General features: G+C 40.7%; 1 long non-coding RNA gene across 2 annotated transcripts in view; it reads right to left on the minus strand.

The window, feature by feature from the left end:
- Positions 1–1,599: 1,599 nt before the first annotated feature.
- Positions 1,600–24,100, minus strand: part of LOC129644915 (uncharacterized) — a 42,649-nt gene continuing 20,148 nt past the window's right edge. The window contains exons 3-5 of one of the 2 annotated variants that reach the window (XR_008711050.1): positions 6,216–6,348; positions 2,135–2,194; positions 1,600–1,694 (exon numbers count right to left, since the gene is read on the minus strand). This is a non-coding gene — a long non-coding RNA (uncharacterized LOC129644915). The remainder of the gene's footprint in view (positions 1,695–2,134; positions 2,195–6,215; positions 6,349–24,100) is intronic. The other variant, XR_008711049.1, reaches the window with a different exon arrangement.

Below are 24,100 nucleotides of genomic sequence, written 5' to 3' on the forward strand. Positions count from 1 at the left end.
AAGGCCATTAATCTAAACTAGTACTTCCTAGAACTGTGTAATTTCAGCCTCTATTTGGTAGGTGTCTGGAGGACTCATTTCCTTACTGAGCATCTGTTAAACTCTTCACAGAATACACCACACAATCAGCCATTTCCTTCTAAGTGTGCAATTAATCATTTCCTTCAGCCAGCGTTTATTGGGTGCCTACTATGTACTCAACACTCTGAGACTGTGGGAAAGAATATAGGCCATGTTTGTTGGCTCTAAAAGAATCTAAAATCAAATTAGGGAGACAATTACTAGACATAAAAATGATAAAAAGATTCAATAAATATCTATTATAAATGAACCTTGGGCCATGCACAGTGTTAGGCACTTTTGCAAATATAATGTCACCTAACTTAATCATAACCATAATTGGAATGAATCCTCACTATTTTACAGATAAAGAAATTAAAGCTCAGAGATGAGACATATTCAAACAGCTGGTCAGTAGAAAAATTGAGAATCAAATCCCTCTGAACTCTAGGCCCAGTATCTTTTCAAAATTCCACATGTTCCTCACTGAATGAGGCCATTACTTTTTTTAAGGAACCTTTATTGAATAATTAAGGGAAAAAATAAAGGCCATAATTCTGGAAAAAAAATTACGTATGTTCCAAACACAATATGCAAGATAATTAAATGCTAATTTGTGTGGCAAGAAGACTAAGTTTTAAAGTTCATAAAAAAGACCTAAAGATATCAAATAAGACTCTGGAGATTCAGGGCCTTCACTGAATGAACCTCTGAAGGGTGAAAAGGATGCAGGAGGCGGGGAGAATGAGAACAACAGAAGCAAAACCCAGAGATGAAAATGAGAGCAGGACATGGGAGGGGCTGTTCCAAGCTGCACTTGAGCACACAATACAAACTGTGGGGAGACTAATTGATTAGGTTTCCCAGGCAGATGGCACCAGATTTTGAAGGATCCAGAAAATGAAGCAAGGGGTCATTAGATGTCATATGGTAGGAAAGAGAGCTACAGGAGGGTATTCTCTTCTTGATCAAATTTTAGTCAGGTTCCTCTGAGCTGCTTCCTCACCTGGTCCTCAACCGTGACTTATGGGAACTGCAGACTCTCAGCCCAAACAATATTGCCCACCCCTACACACTAGGACACTTAAACAAACTCTAATATGACTTCTACCAGCCTGAGCATATATGCCTAGGATGACTCCAGTCCCTCAGAATGCCTAGCTGAGAAGGATCAACATTGTCACAAGAATTCACTGTTTCAGCCAAAATCTGACTACAGACCTCTCAACTTCCTCTTCTTTGGGCATTTTCTGTAGAAAACTTGAGATTAAAAATCCTTTCTCTGTCCCTCTGAGATGTATCTTCCACAGTCCAGGAATATATTTTTCAAGGAGCCATCCCTTTGAAATGAAATCGTCAGGAAAGGGAGGGGTCCTGTTGCCCAGTCTCTAGTGAGTAGGAGCCTAACTTTGCTAAGCACCAGTTAGTGAACACAGATGCCCTAATCACATCAACCAACACCACCCAAGCCCCACCCCACCCCTACAGTGTCCTTCAGTACTTGTCCTTTAGCAGTCTCCAGCATTAAGAGCCTCTCACCTTTTGTTTCAGTGGAGTTGAGTTGAGTTTATATGTCTCTCTCCCCTACTGCAGTAGTGTCATGCCATCATTAACAACCATCCAGCTCTATTTCTCTTTGACAGTATTGGGCCAGAAAATGGCAAAAAAAAAAAAAAACAATGTTTAGTTTAGCAGTGAGTCATTTTCCCCTTCAAAATCCTTCAGTGGATCTCTACCACCTCTAGGTTAAAGCCCAAAGAATTGATCATGGCACACAAAGTCCTTCAAATCCTGGCTCCTGCCCGCCATTCCAGCCTTACCTTTCACCACTGTGCAACCAATACCCAGTGTTATACCCAGCTGTAATGTAAGTCTGCCCTTCCTGAAACAGATCATATTTGTTTCTCATTCACATAATTTTTCAAAGGCTATCCTCTTTTCCTGGAATAATAAGAATAGCTAGCATTTCTTGAGCATTCCCTGGTGGCCCAGACAGTAAAGAATCCACCCACAATGCAGGAGACCTGAGTTCAATCCCTAGTCAGGTAGATCCCCAGGAGAAGGGAATGCCTACCCATTCCAGTATTCTTGCCTGGAGAATCCCATGGACAGAGGAGTCTGGCAGGCTACAGCCCTGGGGGTCGCAGAGAGTCAGACACAACTGAGTAACTAAGCACATGCACACAGGCTCTATCACAAAAAGCTTGCATTCATTAGCACCTTTAGCTCTCACAGTTTTATAAGGTAGATGATCCCCTTTTGCACGTGAGGCAACTAAGGCACAATGAGTTGAGGTAATCTGCCTAAGGTCACTCAAAGAGTGGCAAGCAGAATTTAACAGTGAATCTAAATCTTCCTCCTGAGTCAGCTTTTACTCAAGACCTAATATGCCGTATTTCCTCTCTTCCCAGGCTATTTCTTCCCATCTTGTTCTCACAACAAAACTCAAGACATACTATAAAACTCAAGATTCCCCACCACTTGAAATAATCCCAATCCCCCTTCTCTCTGTTTTTACAGTGTTTGATGTTTGCCCTGGGTATACCCCTTGTCATATTGCAGAGACAGTGTTTTTCATCTATTTGTGTCTCTCCCACCTGGAAGGTAGAATGTCTGATTCATTTTCATCCCAAGCTCAGTACTTGCAATGAAACACACACTCAGTTAAAGCCTGTTGAATAAAAGCTTGAAAGTAGAGAGAGACCAGCATGAGACAGATCAGATCAGTCGCTCAGTCATGTCCGACTCTTTGCGACCCCAGGAATCGCAGCACACCAGGCCTTCCTGTCCATCACCAACTCCTGGAGTTCACTGAGACTCACGTCCATTGAGTCAGTGATGCCATTCAGCCGTCTCATCCTCTGTCGTCCCCTTCTCCTCTTGCCTCCAATCCCTCCCAGCATCAGAGTCTTTTCCAATGAGTCAACTCTTCGCATGAGGTGGCCAAAGTACTGGAGTTTCAGCTGTAGCATCATTCCTTCCAAAGAAATCCCAGGGCTGATCTCCTTCAGAATAGACTGGTTGGATCTCCTTGCAGTCCAAGGGACTCGCAAGAGTCTTCTCCAACACCACAGTTCAAAAGCATCAATTCTTCGGCGCTCAGCCTTCTTCACAGTCCAACTCTCACATCCATACATGACCACTGGAAAAACCATAGCCTTGACTAGACGAACCTTTGTTGGCAAAGCAATGTCTCTGCTTTTGAACATGCTATCTAGGTTGGTCATAACTTTCCTTCCAAGGAGTAAGCGTCTTTTAATTTCATGGCTGCAATCACCATCTGCAGTGATTTTGGAGCCCAAAAAAATAAAGTCTGCCACTGTTTCCCCATCTATTTCCCATGAAGTGATGGGACCGGATGCCATGATCTTCATTTTCTGAATGTTGAGCTTTAAGCCAACTTTTTCACTCTCCACTTTTACTTTCATCAAGAGGCTTTTGAGTTCCTCTTCACTTTCTGCCATAAGGGTGGTGTCATCTGCATATCTGAGGTTATTGATATTTCTCCCAGCAATCTTGATTCCAGCTTGTGTTTCTTCCAGTCCAGCGTTTCTCATGATGTACTCTGCATATAGGTTAAATAAACAGGGTGACAATATACAGCCTTGACGAACTCCTTTTCCTATTTGGAACCAGTCTGTTGTTCCATGTCCAGTTCTAACTGTTGCTTCCTGACCTGCATACAGATTTCTCAAGAGGCAGATCAGGTGGTTTGGTATTCCCATCTCTTTCAGAATTTTCCACAGTTTATTGTGATCCACACAGTCAAAGGCTTTGGCGTAGTCAATAAAGCAGAAATAGATGTTTTTCTACAAGTAGCTGGAAAAGTTAGAACAGTATCAGCAGTGAAGGAGAAGTGAACAGTTCAGCAGGAAAACCTGCAGACTTGTTGGTTTGTTGCATGGGATTATAAAGAAGAAGACATTTTTAAAAATTGATCTATTCTGCATCTATGTACTGAATCTCTTCTATGGGCCTACCACTGTAGTGAGTACCTGGATGACACTGAAGCTTCCAGTCTAGTTACTAGGGAAGCAAACTATTGTCAGGAACAGGGAAATCCTTCTGGAGAGGTAACTTGGTTGGGAATACGTACTGAAGAAAAAGAACTGGTCACTGAACCTCTAAATTGATGATTTACAAAATCTTCAAAGTGAACACATCTGCATTTTTTCTGTTCTTATTTGATTTTTGGTTTCTTTTTTCCAACAAGAAGAAAGATACATATTTGCCAATAATAGGAGAAAAGCTCATTTTAGTCCCATGGATTTTCTGTAGGGGCAATGTAGGAAAGTGGTTTTGAACGAGCATTGGTTTGTTGGCTGCATAATCAAGATTGCAGTGCTATTAGTGTTCCAGGGTTCTCACCATAAAACCTGAATTGTTTGTTATTTTGCATAAATTTACATCCCTAATTAAGGGAATTTTAACCCACGTATGTGGGAGGAGGGGGAAAGAAATTAATACAGTCTGTATAATTACATTCAAACCCAAATTAAGAGGCTATTATGCATATCATATGCAGAATAGTTTAGTAAATCCATCAACTTAATCAAGCCCAGGTGAAGGACAAGGCACTCCAGTCAGTGGTGTGCTGGTAAATGTTTAACAACTGCCTCTCTAGGAGAAAAAGTTACAATGTGGAGGGTTTGCCAGATTCCATTTTGAAAATATTCCCACCATTGACCATTTTAAGCTACCGATCTTTTCTCTCTGGAAACTGAGTTGGGAAGAGATGTGTATATTTGACCCTAAAGAGCCAGCAAAATGGGGTCCCAGCATATGAAAGACCTCTTCTGATGATTAAAACTTCCCCTATCTTGTTTATTGAGCTTCTAAACTGAAGCACTACTTCTATGAGAGGGACTTTCTAACTGGTGAAAGGAACATCGGTACCTATGAGAAGTGGCATTGCTAACCAGTGAGCATGGCGTCTTAAGTTTAGGGAGCTTGTGGCTTTGGAAAAGAACCAAAGCACAAAAGTACAGAAAAGCAATTATTTTCCGTCATGGAATGGTGTGTGAATAAGAGGATGTTTGTTCCAGCCTTGGAATGTTTCTGTCTAGTCCACCACTCCTGTGTGGTTCTAGGTATGTGTCAGGTGTGGAGTAGAGGCACAGGTCACTAATGTCAAAGAAAGCTAGTACCTGACAGCATTGTAATCATCTGCTTACATATTTTCCTCTTCTTCTAGATTCTGAGCCCCCAGATATGAACCGTGTCTCATTTGGAATCACATCCCCAGGGAGACCATGATACACAGGGAGCTCTGGATTAATGTGTACATTGAATGAGGAAGTCAGTAAACCTGCAGGGAAAACATTACTTTCAGGACACCTGCACTGCTTACTTAACAGGTACACTGTGAGAATAACACAATGATGGAAAGCCTCCTGAAAAATGAAAGGATTAAATAATGCTGGCTGTTATTATTACTATATCTCAAAAGTATATGCTGTAAACTAATTAGAGCAGCAGGTGCTTTTCTAGTTAAGGATATTGACAATAATCTCCTGTAGATACAGAAGGCTCCAGGTTGTCATGGGTAAACGCCTTGAAGTACCACCTTCTAAATTATTGTCAACCATGATATATTACCGGCTCATATGTTGAAAGTATTTCAGCTCCCAGAAAAATAGGAAACTTTGTGATGGTGTTTCTAACGTCCATCTTCCAACAGCAACTCTACCAGCGAGGGTTTCTTGTTGCATTTTTCTGCTTATTTTTCAGCTGTTTCGTTGAAGCTTTCACTGGACATTTAGTTAAGTTCTATCACATTCACTGTATCAGAGCAGAACGTCCAGTATGTAGACCATAACTGTCGATCTCTCTGTATGCATTACCTCAAAAATTTTCACAAGTGAGTATTGAGCAGGTTAGAATCATCCAGGAAATTTTTTCACACTACATGTTTACCCAGAAATTCTGACAGGCCCATAATGTGATGTGATCCTTTCCTCCCACAGGCTGCAAAATGACTGTCTCAGAGTAATGCGCATTATATCTCTCAGACCCAATAGATGGAAAAACCAGAAGATTGAGGACCAGTGCTCTGAAATAATTTGAGGTCAGTGTCTATAGAATAATATTCTATATAAAGCTGAATATTAGAGCTGAGAGGGATCTTTAAGAATATGAAACAGTCTTTCACTTACCAATGAGTAATTGAGGCCCAGAGAGGTCAGGTGGTGGTCAGTAGGAAGACAGGATTGACACTGATAGGTCAGGGCTTTTATATCTGTTCATGCCTTCTCTCCTCTCTCACCACAGTAGGCATCTTGGGGCTAACTGTCAGGGAATCATACTTAAAATGCCATTTGATCTGTTTGCACCATCTTAGTTGTTAGTCTGTTTACAAATTTGTTGGATTAAAAATAATTTTATAATTTGGTATAAATTTCACTGCCTTTCTCTATGGTATGCATCTCCTTGACCCAATTTTCCACTTCCACATCCATGTCTGCCACATATTTTAGAGTCCAACCTTCTATCATTACTCAGTGAGTGCCAGCATATTTCATGTACCAAGTTCAGGGTTACTTGCTAAAGATACAGTAGCACACAAGACAGACAATGCCCCCATCCTCACAGAACTTACAACCTAGTGAAGTGGCCAAACAAATAACCAGATAATTACAACACAGAGTGGTAAGTGCTATGATGAAAGAGGAGCAGTAGATTTCTATGGCAAATCAGGAAAGGATATTTACTACCTATGCTGTATAGCAAATTATCCTAAAATTTAGCATCTCAAGACAACACACATTACTATCTCACAAGTTATTTGGATCAAGAATTCAGGCATGGCCTAGCTGGGTAACTCTGACTCAAGAGCGTAGCCAAGCAAATGCTATAGTGTCATCTGAAGCCCTAACTAAGGATAGGTATCATCTGTTTCCCAGCTCACTGATATAATTTTTGTGTTTTTATTTATTTAATTTATTTATTTTAATTGGAGGCTAATTACTTCACAATATTGTAGTGGTTTGTGGTTTGTGCCATACATTGACATGAATCAGCCATGGGTGTACATGTGTTCCCCATCCTGAACCCCCCTCCCACCTCCCTCCCCATCCCATCCCTCTGGGTCATCCCAGTGCACCAGCCCTGAGCACCCTGTCTCATGCATCGAACCTGGACTGGCAATCTGTTTCACATATGATAATCATATCATATGATATGATAATATGTTTCAATGCTATTCTCTCAAATCATCCCACCCTCGCCTTCTCCCACAGAGTCCAAAAGACCATTCTTTACATCTGTGTCTCTTTTGCTGTCTTGCATGTAGGGTTATCGTTAACATCTTTCTAAATTCCATATATATGTATTAGTATACTGTATTGGTATTTTTCTTTCTGGCTTACTTCACTCTGTATAATAGTTGGTGTTGTTTAGTCACTAAATCATGTCCAACTCTTTTGCGACCCCACAGACTACAGCCCACCAGGCTCCTCTGTCCATGGGATTTTTCAGGCAAGAATACTGGAATGGGTAGCCATTCCCTTCTCCAGGGGATCTTCTTGACCCAGGGATTGAACATACGTCTCCTACATTGCAGGTGGATTCTTCACCCCTGAGCCACCAGGGAAGCCCTACGTGATTTTTTACAGGCCTCAAAAGATTTATTTCCAAGGTCACTGACATGGTTGCTGGCAGGCCTCAGTTCCTCACCATGTAGGCCTCCCTATAAATGCTTCGGAACTTCGCGCAATCGATGGCACAAGAGAGAGTCAGAGTGTAAGAAAGGGTGCTGGAGACAAAAGTCACCTTCTTTTCTGTAACTTTATCCTGGAAGTGACAGCATAAGTTAGGAATGCATATCCTTTTTCTATATTTCATTCATTACAAGTGAGTCACAGTTCCAGCTCACATTAAAAGGAAAAGATTGCACAAGGGCATACATACCAGGGAGTGGGAATTCCCTGGGGCTAACTTAGAGACTTCCTACCTCTGGTATCCTAAACAAGCAGGGGTTGGGATGCATGTCAAAGGAGCTTCTCACTATCCCAACTGGAGGAAGCAGTATCAGAATGAACTTGGAAGAATGAAGGCGGAGCGGAAGTAGCCAGGCTGGAGGTATGGGTGTGTACACTCACTCAAGCAGGTGGAGAACTGTTCTGGGAAGAGGATAGTTTGTAAAAGAATCATGGCAAGAGAAAACAAGTTTAATATCCCTGAAGCACAAAAGTATAGTAGTGGGTGGAGAATGGTAAAAGGTAAGGCTGATTGGAGAGGTAAGCCGCAGGATGGGTCATGACCTCACCCACTTGCTTTTCTTTGTCCTTCTATAATGGCTTCCATTGTTTTATCATTGGGTCATGGCAGATTATTGAAAGATATATATCAGTCAAAATGTTCTTGACTGTGAGGAAAACAATCTCCAATTCAAGCTGACAAACAGTAAGGACATACATTAGCTTGCACAGGACTAGACCACATCACAATCAACCGTACCCCATGAAAGGAGAGATGCTGTCTCTCTGCATTTCCTACTTGAGATGGAGAGAGCCTTTCCCAGAAGTTCTCTAAATCTCCTCTTGCTTCTCAGCGCCCAGCATTAGGTTAGAGAGTGACTGTGGAGGATTCACAGGCAAGGGGAAAGGAACGACCTTGATTGGCTTAAACGAATCAACTGGAATGGAATGACTCTAGCAAACCAGCCACAAACTTCCACTACAGACAGCTTCAGACTCAGACCAGATTAGGTTAGTCCTTCAAAGAGTTCTCTCAGGTTTGTGCATTAGCTTTCATGTCCCATACTAGAATCAAGGTAGATCTAGGAGCAGCCACATAAGATCTGTTTCTACACTGACTATAAAACTATTTTTGAAGGCAATTTTTTTTTTCTTATGCCACTTGAGATCTTTTGTGGAAAGACGCCTAAGGAACTCCTTCCAGAAATAAAATTGGAAAAAATTCTTGAGGATAGTAAGACTTTTTATTTTCCAAAAACAAGAGCTATGGAACTAACCATACTTCCCTTTCTGTACAATGGCTCTCAGGAACTCCAAGCCAGGGCTAGAAGCAAATTAAAGACATCTCTAAACAACTGTGAAGTATTAGGGAATTTATTTTCTGCCTTTTCTTGGGCTTCATTTTCTGTTTTGGTGTCTCTGTAACCCAGCTATCATCTGATGCCTCCAAGCATCTCTGGCTCAGCACTCTTCTTTTCACCCTCTGTCACCCAGGCTCATTTCCATCACTGGCTGCCACCAGAAATCCACACTATTAAGCATTTGGAAAAATGTATTACTGGAGATGGCTAGAAGACGATGGAGTCAGAGGGAAAGCACAAATCAGACAATACACATTACTCAAGACTTTCACTCACCTGTGTCATTTACTCTTGCCCTGTTTTCCCCTTCACATTCTTCTTGTCCCTTCAGGAGCAACACAGATCTCTTTCCTTTCCCTGTGCATGGCAATTTAGGGATCATCCTGGTGATTTATGTATGCTTTGGGGATTTTTATTCTAATCTGACAGGTCATCGGTGTCTTCCAAACAGTTCTCTCCCAAGAGAAAAGTTGGCTGATAAAATTTCTTCATTCTCTTATACATATATATTTTATCAATCTATCAAGTGTGTCTTTCTGTTGTTGTTGTTCAGTAACTGAGTTGTGTGCGACTCTGCGACTCCATGGACTGCAGCACACCAGGCTTCCCTATCCTTCACTGTCTCCTGGAGCTTGCTCAAACTCATATCCATTGAGTCAGTGATGCCATCCAACCATTTCATCCTCTGTCGCCCCCTTCTCTTCCTGCCCTCAATCTTTCCCAGTATCAGGGTCTTTTCCAATGAGTTGGCTCTTCACATCAGGTGGCCAAAGTATTGGAGCTTCAGCTTCAGCATCAGTTCTTCCAATGAATAGTCAGGGTTAGAAGTATATTAAGATATATATCATATTAAATTTTTTTTCAATAAAACCAGACCTTGTGGTAGTTGTTTTCATATTTTCAGTTGAGTCTAAAGCCTTAATGCTTTGAATGAATTATTCCCCATCTTCTTCTTATCCTGTGCAACTATATGAAGCTCTGTGAGTTCATGACTGGTTTGAAATGTGTATAAAATTCTCTGGCTTGATCCTTTTTGAAAGGGATCTTATCTAAACTATAAGTTTAGAGAAGTTCTCTAAACAGTGTTCTAAAGGGCATCATTGGCTACAAAAATAAAATGCTTGAAATTAGAAAAAGTATAACGGACTAAAACATTTATTGATGATCTGGTGCATGGATCTCATTTTCCTACCCTTATCCTAATGTTTATAACCAAGATGGAAAATCAAGTGAATAAAATACTAGACATTACTGAATTCAAAACACATCTTTCAAGTGTTGAGAGATCATAACTGAAATAAATATTTTGCTGTAATGAACACATTATCATCTCTCTGAAACATTCACCTACTTCATTTTGCTATCATGCAGTGCTATAGTCAAGAAAGAATCCTTGACATGATATTGAATAGATATGCAATCCCTCTATAGAAAGAAAGGTTTTTAAAGATGCTGAAAGGGATATCTGATCCAAAACAATATTCTTGAATTATTCATTTTGCCATAATGCAGTTGGAAGCTGATCCCCACAGGTCTCCTTTCCACTGTACTCTGACCCCCTTCATTGTTCCTTTGGAGAGTTCAGCTCAAGTCCTCACTATTCACAAATGCTTTCTGGACCCAGCATGAGTATGCAAAGCCATAAATAATTTATTTTTTTCCACTTTGGGTGGTGATGATGTTACTGTATCAGCACAAAAAATGATCCAGGTGAATAATACTAACAATACATGTGCTACCTTAGATGTCCCAAACACATTTCCTGCCTGGAGTGCAGAGGATTCTCTTATTGGCTCCTTGTCTTTCAAAAGAGGCAGATGCTGTTACGTTATTGAATCAGTAGAGAAGCATAAAGGTTTAAGCCCTAGTCATCAGCTGAAAAGGTTGGACTAAATAAGAAAATGCATAGGGTCTAACTTAAAAATTGCCATATGTTGAAGACAAATCATATTTTCTGTCTCTTTGGAAAATCCTCGGCTGCACAGTGAAAAAAAATCAATAAATACAATAAATTAAACTACCATTGGCATGCACTTTACCAACATTCCTTTGACAGTACTACTTCTCATCCTCAGCACTACCCTGGTCAAGGATATTTTTAATCTCCATTTTCTAGATGAAATTGAGGCTCAGAGAAGTGAATTTACTTGCCTAAGGTTGTGGAAAAGTGTTACCACTAGTAAGTGGTAAAGCCAAGACACAAATCAAGCTCTTTTAACTCTAAAACTAGTTCTTTTGTTGTAATACTTCTGACTGGCAGTTGGTAAGAGAATTTTATACACATTTCAAACCAGTCATGAACTCACAGAGCTTCATATAGTTGCACAGGATAAGAAGAAGATGGGGAATAATTCATTCAAACCATTAAGGCTTTAGACTCAACTGAAAATATGAAAACAACTACCACAAGGTCTGGTTTTATTGAAAAAAAATTTAATATGATATATATCTTAATATACTTCTTCCCCTGGTGGCTCAGCGTCTGCCTGCAATGTGGGAGACCCAGGTTCAATCCCTGGGTTGGGAAGATCCTCTGGAGAAGGAAATGGCAGCCCACTCCAGTATTCTTGCCTGGAAAATTCCATGGACTGAGGAGCCTGGTAGGCTACAGTCCATGGGGTCACAAAGAGTTGGACACAACTGAGCGACTTTAAAATACATATACATATATATTTATCTATATATATTATAACATGAGACTTATTGGACTCTGAAAACATCTATGAGTTTCTTATTTACTGAGGAGTGGTCGAATCTGACTCCTAGAAAAAGAAATGAGTCTTCTTCAAAGGCTAGAAAGAAATGTAAATCAGGTGTGAGTATGATTTGAATAGACAACATTTTAAGCAGAGATGTACTGCAAGCCAAATATTAATTACATCGGAATGAGCAGGTTTAGCTTGGTTTGCTATTTCAGGGGGTTAGGACTACTAAAGCCATAAAGAAGAGGAGTTAGTACAAACCATCAGCTGATGGGCCCCTGAGGGTGAATTTATAATCACAGATTGTGGTAGGACCTGGAAGCTGACCCCGAAGCGTTGAGTTAGAAAGGGCAGTCTGTGCCTCTTCTCAGGTGCTAGAAGAATGATGCTGACAACCATCCACTAGGCACCTAGGCTGGGTTCTAGACAATTCATGCTTGTCACCTCCTCTCATCCTTACAACTACCTTGGAGGAATTACCCCATTTGCAGCTGAGAAAACTGAGGTGCTGAGAGGCTAACCAATTCTTCCCAAGTCCCAAGCCAAAAAGCAGCTGAGCCAAGCAATTTCAGTTTATGTCTGGGCCTCTTGCTCATCACACTGCTCTGCCCAGGGGGGAGAGAAGTGTTCTACTGTGTAATAATGCACCAGCTGAAAAGGTCAGGGGGGAAGTGAGGTAGGAAACAGAAGGAGAAGGGTTCCATGAAGCCCTCTGTACTCCCACACCCTCGGGCACAAATCGATGCCTTCCTGGTGTTCCTGCCCTCTCTCAGACCCGCAGGAGGGCAAGCACAGAGAAGAGGGCAAGCAAAGGTGGTCAAGCCCCTGCCCCGCTCCCTCTAAGAGTCACTATTCACAACTAGCCAGGGAAGCTGTGCCTTGATCCAGGGTCACAGCAAGGTGGCTTTCCAGGGGACTGCCTTGGCAGTCATCACTAAAACCCCTGAAATTTGGCCTCTCAGGCTTCCAGGCACATGTGGAATGCATTATGTTTCTAATCATAACACTGCCAAAGTTGTCTTCAAATAAGGAGCTTGTGAGAGAAACTACCCAAATTAGGAAACCAACGTGGGCACAACAGAATTGGCCTTCAACCTCTTAAACACTCTGCCAACATTTTTCTCCTCTTGCCTGATACTGTCATTTAAGCATCTCATTAACTGACAGAATTCTTTACAAAGCAACCTCTGTTTTGGGAGAACTTGTGCTAGGTTTATTTATAATTGTCCTATTTCTAAGCACCAAATTTATTTTCACTGCTGCTTTTGTTATAGGGAAATATTCACCCGCCAAAGACTCCGGTTCTTTTGGACTTTATTTTCTAGAAAGACCATAAAGCTTGTGAATCTCAAAAATTATAACAATTGCCACCACTGGGTTCAAAGTGAGTATTTATGTACACTCTTTACTTGTACCTCTGGCTATAGCTCTAACATTCTGAATTTGGGATGCAGAGGATCTGAACGAGCCTTTTCTCAGAGGCTTCTCAAGCATCTTCAGTTCAAGTCCCAGCCTACAGACCTCCCTCCATATTTGCTTTGAGCCTCTCACCCCAAGCCTTACATCCATCCTAATTTATCTCCCAAGGCTAAGACAACTCTTTAGTGAAAAGACATCCAAATTAATAACAGTAAACACTTCCATTACCTTTTTTATTTCCCACAAAAAAATCAAGGCAAGGCTCTATTGCTTTAACTTTGCAGTTGAGGAAACAGAGGCACAGAGGTTACAAAACTTGCTTAAGTTCACATAGATAGGAAAACAGCCAGATTCAGAACCATAATAATCAATACTGGATAGCTCTTGCTCCCTCTTTCTTGCTCTCTCTCCCAGTTCTTGATTTGTAAATAATTTTACAGTTACAAAAGTTATCAAGGATAGAAATCATACAAAAACACTTGATATTCTTTACTCAGACTGGCCTATTGTTAACATTACCCTATTTTCTTTTTCTGTACACCTCTTTTTCACCTCTATTGATATATAAATTGTGTATATTTTATGCCCAATGAGCATTATATATAGTATTTTTCCTGAACCAGCTGGAAGAAAGCTAGGTACATCATGCTCATTTGCCCTTAAATAATTGAAAGCATCTTTCCTTAGAGAGATATTCTCCTATATAACAACATCACAGTTATCTAATTCAGTAAATTTAACATTAATAGAAAATTTTAATCTAATCTGTATCTACAATGCAATTTTCTCAATTGACCCAAAAACGTCTTCAATAGCTTTTTTTTCTCTCTAGAATAGTAGTTATTCTAGTAGTGGGTCTGCATTTAGTTGTCATGTTTCTTTAGTTTCCTTTAATCTAAAACATTTTACAGCCTTTCTTTTTTTTTTATGACAATGATGTTTTGAAGAATATCATGCCTTTCTTTTTTTTTTGTACAAAATACCTGATTTGAAGTTTGTCAGATGTTTTCTCACAATTACATTTAGGTAATGCATTTCCAGCCAGAATATCCATAAATGATACTGTGATCTCCTGGTACCACATTCTGGAAGCTCACAATGTTTATTTGCTCTTCACTGAGGATTTAACTTTCTTTACCTAACCAAGACATTGTCAGTTTTCTACAACATATAGTTACAACTATTCCTGTTGAAACTAATAAGCAATTGGTGATAAGTCAGTTTAAGAACATGAAAATATCCTGCTCCTCATACGAACAACCCCCTGAACTGAGTAGCCATTGATGATTTTTGCCTGAACCATTCTTGAAGATGATTATAAAATGATGACTTTCTAAGGCTTATAATCCCTTCACATTTACTGATCAGATCTTGACATTCTGCAAGTCCTCCTTTTTCCTCTATTAATTACGTATTTATTATCAATACAATTACATGAATTTCTATTTCCTTTAGTGGTTTATATTCATATGCTCCTTTTATATTTTCAAATTGTTCCAACTTTGGTCAGTGGGAGCTATTAATATTTTAAGCTTTCTTTTATCCTTATGATATATCCTCATCATTTTTTAAAAACATTTCCTTATTTTCTGGCATAACAAGATATTCCAGGAACCTCTAGAATATTACCTGCTTTGGCCATAGATTTCTCTGAGGAGTCCTTGGTATTTTAGTGGAAAATGATATTAGGAGCCAAGATCTGAGCACTGGGTGTGCTCACTGATACTGAGAGTTTCTTTCTTTTTTTTTTGTTTCTAGTTCCTTTGGGCAGATGGAGCTAGAAAATACATGCATGTATTGATATATACACAGATATACTCTTGTAATGTGAAGTCAAGTGGACTCTAGGAAGCATCATTACACACAAAGCTAGTGGAGATGATAGAATTCCAGTTGAGCTATTTCAAATCCTAAAAGATGATGCCGTGAAAGCACTGCACTCAATATGCCAGCAAATTTGGAAAACTCAGTAGTGGCCACAGGACTGGAAAAGGTCAGTTTTCATTACAATCCCTTAGAAAGGCAATGTCAAAGAATGCTCAAACTACTGCACAATTGCACTCATCTCACATGCTAATAAGTAACACTCAAAATTCTCCAATCCAGGCTTCAATAATATGTGAACAGTGAACTTCTAGATGTTCAAGTTGGATTTAGAAAAGGCAGAGGATCCAGAGATCAAATTGCCAACATCCGCTGAATCATTGAAAAACCAAGAGAGTTCCAGAAAAACATCTACTTCTGCTTTATTGACTATGCCAAAGTCTTTGTGTAGATGGGAATACCAGACCACCTGCCCTGCCTCTTGAGAAATCTGTATGCAGGTCAGGAAGCAACAGTTAGAACTGGACATGGAACAACAGACTGGTTCCAAATAGGAAAAGGAGTACATCAAGGCTGTATATTGTCACCCTGCTTATTTAACTTATATGCAGAGTACATCATGAGAAACACTGCACTAGATGAAGCACAAGCTGGAATCAAGATTGCCGGGAGAAATATCAATAACCTCAGATATGCAGATGACACCACCCTTATGCAGAAAGTGAAGAGGAACTAAAGAGCCTCTTGATGAAAGTGAAAGAGGAGAGTGAAAAAGTTGGCTTAAAGCTCAACATTCAAATACCTAAGATCATGGCACCCAGTCCCATCACTTCATGGCAAATAGATGGAGAAACAGTGGAAACAGTGGCAGACTTTATTTTGGGGGGCTCCAAAATCACTGCAGATGGTGACTGCAGCCATGAAATTAAAAGACGCTTACTCCTTGGGAGAAAAGTTATGACCAACGTTGACAGCTTATTAAAAAGCAGAGATGTTACTTTGCTAAAAAGGTCCGTCTAGTCAAGGCCGTGGTTTTTCCAGTAGTCATGTATGGATGTGAGAGTTGGACTATAAAGAAAGTTGAGGGCAGAAGAATTGATGGTTTTGAACTATGGTGTTGGAGAAGACTCTTGAGGGTCCCTTGGACTGCAAGGAAATCCAACCAGTTCATCCTAAAGGAAATCAGTCCTGAATATTCATTGGAAGGACTGATGCTGAAGCTGAAACTCCAATCCTTTGGCCATCTGATGCGAAGAACTGACTCATTGTAAAAGACCCTGATGCTGGGAAAGTTTGAGCGCAGGAGGAGAAGGGGACGACAGAGGATGAGATTGGTTGGATGGCATCAGCTACTCAATGGACATGGGTTTGGGTGGACTCTAGGAGTTGGTGATGGACAGGGAGGCCTGGCATGCTGCGGTCCATGGGGTCGCAAAGAGTCAGACACGACTGAGTGACTGAACTGAACTGAACTGATACTCTTGTGTATATATATATACACATACCTGTATAGATACATATACACATTGATGTGGTCACACATGCACGTATACACACAAATGGTTTGTAAATCATGAGTTCACACTGATACCGCCAATTTGGAGCATACTCTGTTTATCACTACACAGTCTTTGTCTTGCACTTCTGCAATTGCTGGGGGAAAAAAGTAAGATGCAAGATAGAACCCAAAGTGACTTAGAGAATTTTGTCTCTGCTGTACTTATAACAGCTTTACATCTCTTGCTTAAAATTTCACCTCCAATTTTGGAGGCAACATTATGTGTCCATGACTCAACTCCATTTTTGATTCATATCTGAGCTCCTCTCCTTGTAAGACTGTAGTGAGGGCTTGTGAGGGACAGGGCCTTGATTTCCTCATAGAATTTAAAATTTGCGACTGTCAACTGTTTTGTATATTTAGAAGTCATTCACATAAAATACATCAAATTCTAAGACAGCAGCTAGTCTGTTCACTATAGGCAACTCCTATTCTGAGAGGCTGACAAAGAAAGAGAAGGTATGCGGGCAAAGCCTCTCCTGGGTAGGGATACAAGAATAGTGGTGGCCAAGGAGGATGGGGTCTCTCAAATCTTTAGATATTGAAGTTGGCGGGGGGTGGATACAGCCCTCAGAGGTGCTCACGAGGTGGCTCAGTGACCCTGTTCCCTGATGGTCCAGATGTCCGTAGGAGGAAGGAAATATCAATGATGTTCAGGAGCTGGTAGTCATTGAACATTATGGTAGACTCCAGCCCATCTATGTAAGCTTCACAGAGCATAGAACTAAATATAATGAACTAGCCTGCAGGGTGATGACCTGAGTCCCATGGACTCTACCGAGGTGCAACACAGACCCTCAGAAGAGTACCACTTGCTAGTACTCATTGTCTTTGACTTTCCTTTATGGCCGTTGTGCTCAGGCAGTATATAATGGCTTTGGAACAAGACAGAACTGAGTTATCATCCTAACTCTGCTGTTACTGGCAAAGTGTGTAGCCTTGAATTGTAATAACTTCTCTGGGCCTCAGGTTCTTCACTTACAGAATAAAAAGAGTATAAGGTTGTTATGTGGATTTGAGGTACTAACATGGCATGTAGTTGAAGTCTTAGGTAAATATAGACTTTCTTAAGAACAATACAGAGCATAATATCTAGGTCATAATGTTTGTCCCTAAACAAAGTAGTCTCAGGTGCCTTACAGAAGGGTCTAGAGTGTGATATCACAAGAAAACTGAACAGGGCCAAATCCATTCCCCTTTTTAAAAGTTTTATGCCTTGGTGTCAATTGGCTAATGACTAATAAACCTGTTTTCTATGTATATCAGCCAGAATTTTACAGCAGTTTAATGGTTTGGACTCATGTCTTTCATTATTGAGTTTTTAGCTGCCTTCATAATTTAAAACATACCAGCTCTTGGGCCATTTGCTATCTTGAGAATACCTGCAATTATTGCATTTTCTTTGGAAATTAAAAGGTTGGGTGGGGTGTGGCCAAGGGCTGAAACTAAATACAAGTGGTCCCTTGCCAAGGTATTCTTTAACTGGGCCTGCCATCCTAACAACACGCAGCACTGCCCCTCAAGGAGTCTTCACTCCTCTTGTTTCAGTTTCCCCTGCCCAGGACTGCACATTCACACACACCCAGCATGGCTGGCTTCCACCACAATCTGAGGCTGATCAACAGGTAAAATGTGACTTTTGTTCCTTTCCTACCCAGAACCCACCTGACAATGCAGGTAGACATAAGAGATGGGGGTTTGATCCCTGGGTCAGGAAGATTCCCTGAAGAAGGGCATGGCAGCCCACTCCAGTATTCTTGCCTGAAGAATTCCATGGACAGAGGAGCCTGGCAGACTAACAGTCCATAGGATCACAAAGAGGCGGACACAACTGAAGCAACTTAGCATAGCACAAAGACCAGAGTCACTGCTGGATACTGCTATGGCACGTTCATGTGGGAGCACACGTCTCCTAGCAGAGCTGTGCAGGAAGACGGTCTTGAGCTTGAGCCTTAAAGCCTCTCTGCTCTCCAAGTACTGTTGCCCTTGCCCAGATGCCTTTTCAAGCTACACAGGACAAACATATCTGTCACCTGAGTGAAGGAGATGGGAGTGGAAGGGACCATCTGAACAGAAGAAAGCATGAGTTATTTCTTAAACACTGTGCAGCCAAAACAAATAAATCAGCTTGTTTGTGACCCCTGCCTTCACCTTTTGATAATGATGATGATAAGGAGGAGGGAGGGGGAGCTAAAGGGGGAGAGGAAGGGGGAGAAGAAGAGAAGAAAAGGAAGACATACCAGAGAAGTAAGAATTGGAGTCCTACTCTTGGCTTTGCTACCAACAGACTCTGAGAACTTCGGAAGTCACTTGATGTCTCTGGGCCAAGTTTCCCCTTCAACAAGATGAATAGATGTGAAGCCTCAGGTGAACATGAAGGTTCTCCACCATTTCTTGAAGCACAGATTCCAAACTGGTCCCAGCCTACCCTTCCCATCTCTGTTCTAACCTAAAGGTCAGTTTGGGTAGGGGGGGACCTGAAACTTACACAGTTTGTGGGGGTGGGGGAGCTTCTTTATAATAATGATAACACAAAATGTAACACATGATAACAAAATGTAGCACAAAGTCAGGCACTGAATATTTTAAATGAAGAGAAAAGCATAAAAATACCAGTTTTCAAAGCCAACTAATACCAGAAATACCATACACAAACACGCATATACAAACAGGAAAAAGCAATGCAAGATTTGTTTTCATTATCTGCTTGGCAAATCTCTATAAACACATTGGGTTTAATGTATTCTACATTGGGTCAAATGTATTCTACATTTTTGGCTGTGTAATCTTTGACTGTCTCTTCTTATGACAAAATTCTGTAATAGCCTTTTATATACTGGGAAGATAATTCGGTTTTCCCTATAACATAGTTGGTCAAAATTTACTTATTAATGATACTTTATGATTAATTATTATTTAGAAAATTTATTTCACCCTCACAACTTACTATTAGCAATGTCATTTCATTTTTAGTACTTTTGTCAAATTTGGGGAAGTCCTCTATCAAATGTCTTTCATATGTAAGCTGTATGATTTCAAGCATTCCTGTTTCCTTGGGCAAAAACTCCTCTAAAGTGCTCTTTAAATTGATGTCACTCATTACCCAAGACTTTGGGGGGGCCTCTGCTCTTATCATTTCACACCAGGTACGATACAGCAGCCCCCTCACGTACACGGAACTTCTTGCTGGTCCCTGACACAGGGCCGCCTTCCACGGGCTGTAACTTTGCAAATGCTGATCCATCATTTTGAATTGCCCTTCCTCTCCTCCCCTATCACCCTTCTTCAGGGTGCAAGCAGACTCAGCCACCCCTCCTCTGCATTTTCCTTGCCTCTGGCTCACACCACAAGAGAATCCTTCCTGTGGTGCTTCAGTTCTCTGCTCATTTGTCTGCCTTCCCCACTAGACTCAGATTCCCTTGAGGGAAGGTAGTGGATCTTTCCATCTGCCTAGCATAAGGCCTAGCTCAAAAAAGATGCTCAATAAGTGGGTCATAAATAGAAATTGCTGCACAACACAGGTTCTAAGGAGTGTGACAATTCTCAACAGTTCTAAAACAAACCTTGTTCTGCTCTGGTTCCTCAATTGTCAATTGATGATGAAAACAGTGTAGTCATTTATTGGGGCATCTTCCTCCTCCCTTGGACTCCCCAGGCAGTCCATGAAAGTGGGGGGGTGGGGTGCTCACTCTCTGGTCATCTGTTAGCATCACTTACCTCGGACACTGTTTTTTCTGCTCTTCTAGGAGGGTGAGGGGGCTGTCATCCTCTCTATTCGCCTTTGTCTGGCCCTCAGAGATCTCTTTCCCCTTGCTTTCAAGGTGGCAGCATATGAGGGTAACCACCTAAATTACCAAGGTGGCCATCCTCCTTCCGAGGTGCTGTCACCTCTGGAAGGCAAAAACACGATCAGGGGACAGGCCTATGCCAAAGGTAGAGTATTTCAGACGCATTCCTTTTAGTGCCTAGAAATATCTCCAAAGGGATTAAGTAAAGAACTCAAATTTCTGTATCCTCGCTAGCCTCCGAGGAAAAAGGAAATAGAAAGGAAAGGAGGAGGAGGAGAGAGGGGAGGAGGGGAATGGACAGGAGAAGAAAAGACAAAGAAGTCTAAACTTGAGAACACAGGAATCTGGTTGCCTTTCCTCTGTGGGTGAAGAATAAAAATACTTCTTCATCCACTTTCTAACAAGTCTGCTAGAGCAAGAAAATAATAATAAAAATAATAAAGTAAGGCACAGGTTAATTTCTACATTAACTTAATCCATTAACCTGACACAAATGTTTATTGAATGAATCAATCAATGAATGAGTTCTCATGGTTATGTTATCATCATGAACCTGTTTTTCAAAAAACTACATAAATAGCATCCAGAGAAATATAAAAGTGTCCTTCTCTTTACACACTATGTAATTATATATATATAGGTAAGAACAATGATTAGAAGCTATTCCCATACTACACTGGAAAAATGGGCAAGACTTGTTCATTTCGGGTACAGGGATGGTGTTCCCTCCCATGCTTCAGAAAAGGGCTTTAGGGCTTTATTCTGTGTTTTATAGAAAGCAGTTATGGCAGGTGAGACCTTGCATTTGGCTTCTGTTGGAAAACTTCACATTGCAGCCATATTCCACTGGGAGAAAAAAAAAATAAAGCGAAGCCATTTTTCCCTTAATCTGAACTTCTTTAAGAAAGGCTAGATTACAATGCTTTAACACCCTTTATCAAAAAGCAATAACAGATTTACCGAGCAAAGTGCACCACTGACCTAATGTATTTTTTCCAAGTAAAGTTGATATTTGTAGTCTAAGAAATGGAGGTTTCACTTCCTCATATCATCTGGTCATTAACTTATGCAGAAAAACAGCCCACCAAGCTCTTTTCTAGTTAGCTGGGCTTATTTAAATTCCTTTCCTTCCCTTCCCCCATCCTCCCTTTTATAACCAGTGGCAAATTACCAGTATTGATAAACCATTAGAAAATAAAATAAGAGACAATTTTATTGACAGTTAAATGAAGTAAGGCCTGGGTTGTGTTGGTTTTCAGCAATTGAGCTTTTTGTATTCATTAAAACTCTGCAAATAGCGTGTGTTAAATTTTTGATCTACGCAGTGTGCACTGAAATCTTTATCCACATTAACTGAGACACCAATTTGCACCCTTGTTGCTCCCTAATAGGCTGATTTATTGTGGCTTCCCAGGGCCTATTAATGAAAGAGCTTGGAGTTTTTTAGTGGCCTGAATCAATTTCATTTTTGGATGCGACAGAACTTGTCAAGGTCCATGCCTCTCGTTTCCTCTCTTGTCAGTGTGGATGGATAGCATGAGCTCTCATGTTGCATGCAGCAGCCAGGTGCTTGACAGAGTGATGTGCAAGCTGCAGACTACTTGGACATCTGTACAAACTCAGCAAGCAGAATGACAAAGAAATGCCACGGGATTCCCCAACTGTCTCCAAGGGGGAGAAACGCCAATTAAAAGTTTTTCCAAAATCAATATATACCAATTTTTTAAAACCCACCAATTTTACAGTAAGTATCCATCTAGTAGCAGTGTTCATTCTTCATCACTATTAGCAAGTTCTTGGCCCATCCACTTTGATGGTTTCTAATTATCTTACTTGTCTTGTTTGAACTTAAACTTGTGATGGGACAGGGGTTGTTAGAGAGACAGCAATCTAGTTTGTTCACCAATGTATCCTAAGCACTTAGAGTCTGAGCTCGTTAATATTACAACAGATAGCCTTCCACACAAAAAGAGGAAAAAAAGAAATATTCATTAAATGAGTAATTTTTTGAAACCCATGTTTGTTACCATTAGTGTCATAGGATCTTTCAGAATCTGATAAAAGCTATGATCTCTCTCTCTTTCTCTCCAGAAAGATGATCAGCTGTTCACAAACATGTAATTTTCCATACACTTTCAGAATTCCATAATATCCCATGGGCAGACTTCACACTGAGACACTCTCTGGTCCACACAGTGCCAAGAAACAAGAATGTTTAATTACGGCAGTTGAGGGTAACAGTCAGGGGATACACAGAGGATGGAAGAGAAGGAATTGATCCAACTGGATTAGATGAGCTTTTGCTTACAGCTCCTAGAGATCCAAACTCAGTCAGTCCAGCAAGCCATCCAAGAATTAATTTGATAAACTCATCACTGTCAACAGCCCAGAAAATATTAAAGAGATAATGAGCAAATTTGCTAAAAGTCACATAAAAATTGTCCTCCTTTCTCTTCCAAATATGTTAGTTGATTTGTTCCCTAGGGTGACTGGGTTCTTCTTTAGTGTAACTCTGAGTTCACAATATTCAAGAGCAGATCTTCCTATCCTGAAGCTGACTGATCCCAGAATTAAATTATCCCATAATTTTCCACTTTTGGAGTAGAATCCCAAAGACTCTGAATGTTCAGCTGAATTGGAGGAATCACAGGAGCCATCGGCAGCTGCCCTGCCTGTCCAATGAAGACTCTGCTGCAGAATTTGACAAATCTGACCTATTTACCTTGCTCTTGTTATTTTCAAGGCTTTTCTCAACAACCCCATCAATTGACCAGATGTATTGATTCCTATACAAACACTGATGTTAGCATTTCCATATCACATACTGTATTGTTAGGTTTATTTTTGGTATATAGTTTCAGTCAAAGGAGAAGGCAATGGCACCCCACTCCAGCACTCTTGCCTGGAAAATCCCTTGGATGGAGGAGCCTGGTGGGCCGCAGTTCATGGGGTCGCTAAGAGTCTGACACGACTGAGCGACTTCACTTTCAGTCCAAAGAAGCCTAAAAGATGGCCTATTACCCCACATAACACCCTCAGATGCCTGTTGTGGTGTTTCAGCTTGTACCATTAAAATCTGATAGAGAGCCAAGAATTTCAATCAGGACTATAAAACAGAGTCTCTCATGAAATCCTGATACTTTGGCAGAATTATGACAAGAAATGTACTGATTACAAATTTTGGAGAAAAGTTAATTTAGAAATTAATGCCAAAAAACTGGTACCAATATCTTGGATGTAGTAAAATTTGAAGTAAAATATAAGAAAATATCACACATCAAATATGTGGAGAATGAAGCTCAGGGACATGGTCATTCTTGTGTTTCTATGTCAGGAATATAAGGAAAGTGAAAGTGAAGTCGCTCAGTCGTGTCCGACGCTTAGCGACCCCATGGACTGTAGCCCACCAGGCTCCTCCATCCATGGGATTTTTCCAGGCAAGAGTACTGGAGTGGGGTGCCATTGCCTTCTCCGGTTTTAGTCCCTAGTGCCTAACAAACAGTAGAAAAAAGGAAAGTGAAGTGGACTAGAAATTCCACATCCCCCCAAAATTAATATATTCTTTAGGAGGTTCTGAATATTACTTTCATAACTAGAGAGAGAGTTTTTCAGTCAGGCAAATGAGGTTGTAAACTTTAGCTTTGTCATTAATTGGCTGAGTAACCTGAGGCTAGTTGTCTAATTACTTTGG

The sequence above is a fragment of the Bubalus kerabau genome, chromosome 2 (assembly GCF_029407905.1).
Source record: "Bubalus kerabau isolate K-KA32 ecotype Philippines breed swamp buffalo chromosome 2, PCC_UOA_SB_1v2, whole genome shotgun sequence".
NCBI lineage: Eukaryota > Metazoa > Chordata > Mammalia > Artiodactyla > Bovidae > Bubalus > Bubalus kerabau.